At 44.0% G+C, this 6,908-nt stretch overlaps 1 pseudogene; it reads left to right on the forward strand.

Moving 5' to 3' along the window:
* Positions 1-6,471: 6,471 nt before the first annotated feature.
* LOC140428974 (U2 spliceosomal RNA) lies at positions 6,472-6,676 on the forward strand (annotated as a pseudogene).
* Positions 6,677-6,908: the final 232 nt, after the last annotated feature.

The following is a 6,908-nucleotide window of genomic DNA, read 5'->3' on the forward strand; positions in this document are numbered from 1 at the left end:
TCATGCCTAACAATCTATTAGAACTCTTTGAAGAGGTAACGAGGAAATTAGACAAAGGAGAACCTGTGGACATGATCTATTTGGATTTCTGGAAGGCCTTTGACAAGGTGCCGTACAGGAGGCTGCTGAATAAGATAAGGGCCTGCGGGGATATAGGGGTCCTTTTCAGGATGGCATCGATGACTAGTGGTATTCTGCAGGGGGCAGAGTTGGGGCCACAGCTAATCACGATATACATTAATGATCTGGAAGAAGGAACTCAGGGCATTGTTGCTAAGTTTGCACATGATACAAAGATATGTAGAGGGACAGCTTGTGTTGAGGAAGCAGAGAAGCTGCAGAAGAGTCTGACAGGCTAAGAGAGTGAGTACAAAAGTGGCAGATGGAATACGATGTAGAAAAGTGTGAGGTTGTACACATTGGTAGAAGAATAGAGGCTTCGGAAATCAGATGCACAGAGTGACTTAGGCGTGAATTCTGCTCCTATGTCTTATGGTCTTATGGTCTAATTTAAGAATCGATTGGTTGCCTTTTCAATTTGATGTTGATTTTTCTTATTGTCTCGAATGGTGTGATTTTCCTTGTGGTAGTTTTATTTTAACTCATCCTCAGGTGTCAGAAGCAAGCTCCGCATTCATTGTCCATTGTCGTTGAGAAGTTGGTGGTGCGCTTTCTTAAACTGCTACAGTTCATGCGGTGAGCATTCTCGCACAATACTTTGAGGTTTGCTGGTTGGGTGGTTTCATGATTTGGGTCCATGATAAAGTGAGAACTGTTCAGATTGTAACCTGTTTGAAAAGTGGGACATTACTCTTGTTTTTCTATTGAGAAAGTAGTGTTTTAAGAACATTAGAATCAAATGTGCATATCATCAATTACAATGTCACAGCAATACACACAAATTCTGAATAGGTGCTGGGCACAATTTAGCGACTTTGCCGTGCCTGACTTGGTGCCAGGACGAGGCCATTGAATCTCACAGAAAGCTTCTTGGGAGATTTGCGGCACTCAAACTGCCTCACGAGATTTAAAGGATTCTCGCAAACGTCATAATCTGGATCTCGCCCTCACTGAGCGTGATCCGGATCAGCATATTTAAATAAGCTAATCAGCCGCAAGACCTCCACAGGGCGTGTTCAGTACTGGTCCGAGGTTGGGGAGGGTGGAGGGCGTCAAAAACGGTGAGGGGAGCTGAAAGGGGGAGGGGAAGATCAGCACAACCAGACAAAATGAGGTCCCGATCTGCGAGGAGCCTTTCCTCCTGGGCTCGCCAGCAGGAATTGACTTAAGTGCAGCCTTGGCAAAGAGAAACTCCCCGAGGCGCCAAAAAATGGCATGGTGCCGTTGGATAGTGGGGCGCTTCTCGGCTCTGCTGCCATCGGGAGACACTTTGCTGAACGTGCTGAAAACCGGATATAGATTAATTTCTAGTTAAACCGCGCCATATCTGCAATGTTTAGGGATTGCTAATGCAATGGAGGGAAAAATGAGAGTGCAGGGTAGAAAATAATGCAGTGGTAAAGATTGTTGCCAAATGAAGTCTGTCTATGGCAATTCTAAATACGTAGACAAATCGATCTCTGCCCACAGGTATGGAGCACATAGACACAGACGGACATGTCCAACATAATAGATGTTGTATCCAGGGTGACAAAGAAAGCAAGCGCTGCAGAAATTTTGCAAGACATCAGCTGAGAAAAATGTGTCTGACAAATGTGGAACTTTTCTGAAAGAGGATGCCCTCTCCTACAGCAAGTAGTTCTGGACCGAAGCTGAACAAAAGACCTTTGTATTCTTCTCACTGGAGGATAGAGAAGAGGTGAAAGAAACTGAGATTAGCACGTCCGATGCAATTGAGGGGCAAGATTCAAAGAAGAATTAGTTCAATGTTCCTGAATTGTGCCTGACAATTTCCTGACTGATTAGACCTTTACGAGAAATGCATAAAAGCACTTATAAATGGCTGAGCAAACACAGCAATATCACTGTGGTTCTCCCAGCACACATATTACTATACATAATCTCTATTTAAATGATTATTGGTAGTACTGACAAAATTCAATCTTCTCACATTTTAAAGTGAAATTCCCAGTGTGATCCATGGGAAACAATCTTCTTGATCTATCCTGCAAGCCACCTGATTGATAATATTTTGCAATGGAATATAGTGTACTCAAAGAAAGGTCCATGCAGTTTTACTTCTGTGTAGAACATGCATCCCACAGGGAAATCACAGAATTAAACCAGTTTTGTCAATGCTGCATTTTTTAGAGATAAGTACGCTGTTTTCCAGGGAACAAATAAATTGCATTGTGGTGTAATTAAGGTCTTTGTCCATGTGCCATTTTGTTTTTTACACTGATTGGGCAGCCTATTAGTATGACTAGGGATATACAACAGGGACAGAATCTATTCTGATGGTAATACCAGCAGTAACAATGTAAGTGCTGCAGAACTGAGAGTCCAAGAAATAATTGTACTGGGGAAATTTCTGCAATGAACTGACACTCAATTAACCTTTCCATGTATCAATAAACTAAAATACCATTAGTCAATGCTCATATGAAGGTCAGGGTAAGTAAGCCTTCCAGAAATATCAGAGAAATACACAATGATTAAAAGAAATAGAGTTCTAAAATAAAAGCAGAACATTTCACAAGTCAACAAGGCTGGGAGTGTCTGCTTGATTACACTGCGTTTTTCAATGCCATTCATCCGATAGCGGATATAAAGATGGCGGAACCTTAAGCATTCAGCATAATTCAAGTTTCCGCAAGCTTTGGATTTCTTTTTTTTAAATGTTGCACTCGAAGCAGGCTCTGTCCATAGAACGGGCCAAAGCCCCCGGTTGTGAATTCATCAGCTTTGGGGGTTTCCGCTAATTGTGTTGATTTGCAGACTTTCAAGGAGGCCCCAAAAATAAGTTGGATCATTTGGACACTTAACAAATCTGCACTTCCAAAGATAATAATTGATTCATTTACTAAGGTTCTGCTGACTGTCCCTCGATCTAACCAGAAAATGTGTTTGTATGCTTTTTTGTGAAACCCCATTTTCAGTCATTTGAATTCAGTTTACGCACAGGTACTTTGATTTTATTGGTGATAAGCCTACTTCAGTCCTCATTAAACTTTACCAAGTCATCACTCGTAATTAAATATATCAAGGTAGATTTTTATTAAAGCAAATTTATTTTTACAAGAAAAACCATGGTCTGGATTTTACAGGGCACCCCCTCCCCCTGCCCTCGACCTCCCCCCCCCCCCCTCCACAAAGGAGGTAACAGCCTCTTCCCCCTTCCTCACACTTTTTTTACCAGAGTTGGTGAAGACGTCTTGAAGCCTGCCCCAGTCTCCTCTGCCCTTTCAATGCCAACCGCATTATGGCGGTGGAGGTGGAATTAGGCCCTCATTTTCCCCTTCAATGGCCAGTTAACGACCTTGTGAGGCCTAAAGACAAGAGGGCGAGCAGACTCCTTACCCACTCGCCGTATTATGGGAAAGGTCAGTGGTCAGCGGGAAGGTGGTGTGCAAGCCACCTGTCACATTTTATGAAGCCCCCACCAAAAGCACGTCCGGCCGGCCATGGGATTCATAATCCAGCGCATGAAGTGATAAATGAAAGGAAGGCAAAACCAAAAAATTGAGATGACAGATAAGGGGCTGGATTATCTGGGCCCCTAGCCATGTGTTTCTCAGCGGCGGGAGGCAGCACGCCATTCGCTGGTGGCGGGATTCTCTGTTCTTGCCACTGTCAATAGGATTTCCCACTGAAGACACCCCATGCTACTGGGAAACCCGCAGGCCGGGATACGCTGCTGGAGGGAACAGAGTATCTGGCTGCCAGTGGTACGGCTGGAGAATTCCACCCAGGCTTTGAAGTTGCTAAATATTTTATCACAGAGCTACAAGGTGGCAAGGAGAAGAACAAGGACGGGATTCTCCGGTCCTCCAGCCGCCTGTTTCTTGACAGGAATGGAGAATCCCAATGGCTGGAGAATACCAGCCCAAGTTTCTGACATCTGCGTTGAAGTTGGATGGAAACGTATAGAAGGGCAAAATAAAGGGGCACGTGGGAGTAGGAGTGAACAGAACTAATGCATCACAAGAAGACCAGGTTCACGTTTCAGCACAGAACATTGATATTTGGAAAAATGGTCCCAGAATCTGTGCTTATCATACAATATTGAGATTATTCCTCCATGAGCACATTAGCTATTTTATACCTCTTGCAGAAGGAGTGTTTGGGGCATTGAACACTAAGAAAATTCAGGACAAGATGTCATCATTGGCTTTTATGTCATCATTAGCTTTTATGTCATCATTGGCATTGGCTACAGGAATAGTGCCAGAGGACTGGAGGACAGCAAATGTGGTCCCTTTGTTCAAAAAGGGGAGCAGAGACAACCCCGGCAACTATAGACCGGTGAGCCTCACGTCTGTAGTGGGTAAAGTCTTGGAGGGGATTATAAGAGACAAGATTTATAATCATCTAGATAGGAATAATATGATCAGGGATAGTCAGCATGGCTTTGTGAAGGGTAGGTCATGCCTCACAAACCTTATTGAGTTCTTTGAGAAGGTGACTGAACAGGTAGACGAGGGTAGAGCAGTTGATGTGGTGTATATGGATTTCAGCAAAGCGTTTGATAAAGTTCCCCACGGTAGGCTATTGCAAAAAATATGGAGGCTGGGGATTGAGGGTGATTTAGAGATGTGGATCAGAAATTGGCTAGCTGAAAGAAGACAGAGGGTGGTGGTTGATGGGAAATGTTCAGAATGGAGTACAGTCACAAGTGGAGTACCACAAGGATCTGTTCTGGGGCCGTTGCTGTTTGTCATTTTTATCAATGACCTAGAGGAAGGCGCAGAAGGGTGGGTGAGTAAATTTGCAGACGATACTAAAGTCGGTGGTGTTGTCGATAGTGTGGAAGGATGTAGCAGGTTACAGAGGGATATAGATAAGCTGCAGAGCTGGGCTGAGAGGTGGCAAATGGAGTTTAATGTAGAGAAGTGTGAGGTGATTCACTTTGGAAGAAATAACAGGAATGCGGAATATTTGGCTAATGGTAAAGTTCTTGAAAGTGTGGATGAGCAGAGGGATCTAGGTGTCCATGTACATAGATCCCTGAAAGTTGCCACCCAGGTTGATAGGGTTGTGAAGAAGGCCTATGGAGTGTTGGCCTTTATTGGTAGAGGGATTGAGTTCCGGAGTCGGGAGGTCATGTTGCAGCTGTACAGAACTCTGGTACGGCCGCATTTGGAGTATTGCGTACAGTTCTGGTCACCGCATTATCGGAAGGACGTGGAGGCTTTGGAGCGGGTGCAGAGGAGGTTTACCAGGATGTTGCCTGGTATGGAGGGAAAATCTTATGAGGAAAGGCTGATGGACTTGAGGTTGTTTTCGTTAGAGAGAAGAAGGTTAAGAGGAGACTTAATAGAGGCATACAAAATGATTAGGGGGTTGGATAGGGTGGACAGTGAGAGCCTTCTCCCGCGGATGGATATGGCTGGCACGAGGGGACATAACTTTAAACTGAGGGGTAATAGATATAGGACAGAGGTCAGAGGTAGGTTCTTTACGCAAAGAGTAGTGAGGCCGTGGAATGCCCTACCTGCTACAGTAGTGAACTCGCCAACATTGAGGGCATTTAAAAGTTTATTGGATAAACATATGGATGATAATGGCATAGTGTAGGTTAGATGGCTTTTGTTTCGGTGCAACATCGTGGGCCGAAGGGCCTGTACTGCGCTGTATTGTTCTATGTTCTATGTTCTAAGACATCAGATTTGGTATATCAAGCCCATTTTAACCAGAATCCAAGCATATTCACTGTCACGGATTCACCTGACCATAATGATTTGTGAATGCTGAACCTCATTACAATCGCTGAACTTTACAAGACAGTTACGTTTTAAAATGCCCCTTTTAACTTAAGATGAAGCAAAATGTTCTGGATATTTGCAGAAGTGCCGTGTATAGTGAAAGGAGTTGGAAGATACATCTTCCAACTAATTAGTTAATCATAGAACATAGAATCATAGAATCCCTACAGTGCAGAAGGAGACCATTTGGCCCATCGAGTCTGCATTGGTCCTCTGAAAGAGCACCCTACGTAGGGCCAAACCCCACACTATCCCCATAACCCCACCTCGGGCCAATTTAGCATAATCAATTCAACAAACGTGCACGTCTTTGGACTGTGGGAGGAAACCCATGCAGATATGGGGAGAAGGTGCAAACTCCACACAGTCACCTGAGGTCGGAATCAAATGCGGATCCCTGGCACTCTGAGGCAGCAGTGATAACCAATGTACCACCGTGCCGCCCCTCATGTGATCATCTTTTTTTTAGCTAGTGTATTAATTGCCTGTTAAGTAATGCTTTATCCATGTGGATTTTAGTTCCTTTGTGAGAGCAAAAGTCTCAAAATATGAAATCTTATCCTTTGGTTTAAAGTCTAGAGTCACAATCGCTTCTCGGCCTTTTGGCTAAGATCAAGTGTAGTATCTGCTCTACCGTTTAGCTCAGATCTAGTATGTCTTTCTTGTGGGGACCATGAATTGGATTCAATTTGAATTTGAATTGGTTTTTGGAGCAGGCAAGGAGCTGGATTATGGGTTCGCTTCTGTCCACACTCTGAGCCCTGGCTTTGTAACTCAATAAAGTAATTTTTTTAAAGTCATAGAACCCTACGGTACAGTAAAGGTCCTTCGGTCCATTGCGTCTGTGCCGGTCAAAAACAACTAACGAACTATTCTAATCTCATTTTCCAGCACTTAGCCCATAGCCTTGTATGCCTTGGGAGTGCAAGTACACATCCAAATGCGTCTTAAATGTTATGAGGGTCTCTGCCTCCACCACCCTTTCAGGCAGCAAATTCCAGATTCCCACCATCCTCTGGGAAA

This window comes from Scyliorhinus torazame, chromosome 8 (assembly GCF_047496885.1).
Source record: "Scyliorhinus torazame isolate Kashiwa2021f chromosome 8, sScyTor2.1, whole genome shotgun sequence".
In the NCBI taxonomy this organism is placed as follows: domain Eukaryota; kingdom Metazoa; phylum Chordata; class Chondrichthyes; order Carcharhiniformes; family Scyliorhinidae; genus Scyliorhinus; species Scyliorhinus torazame.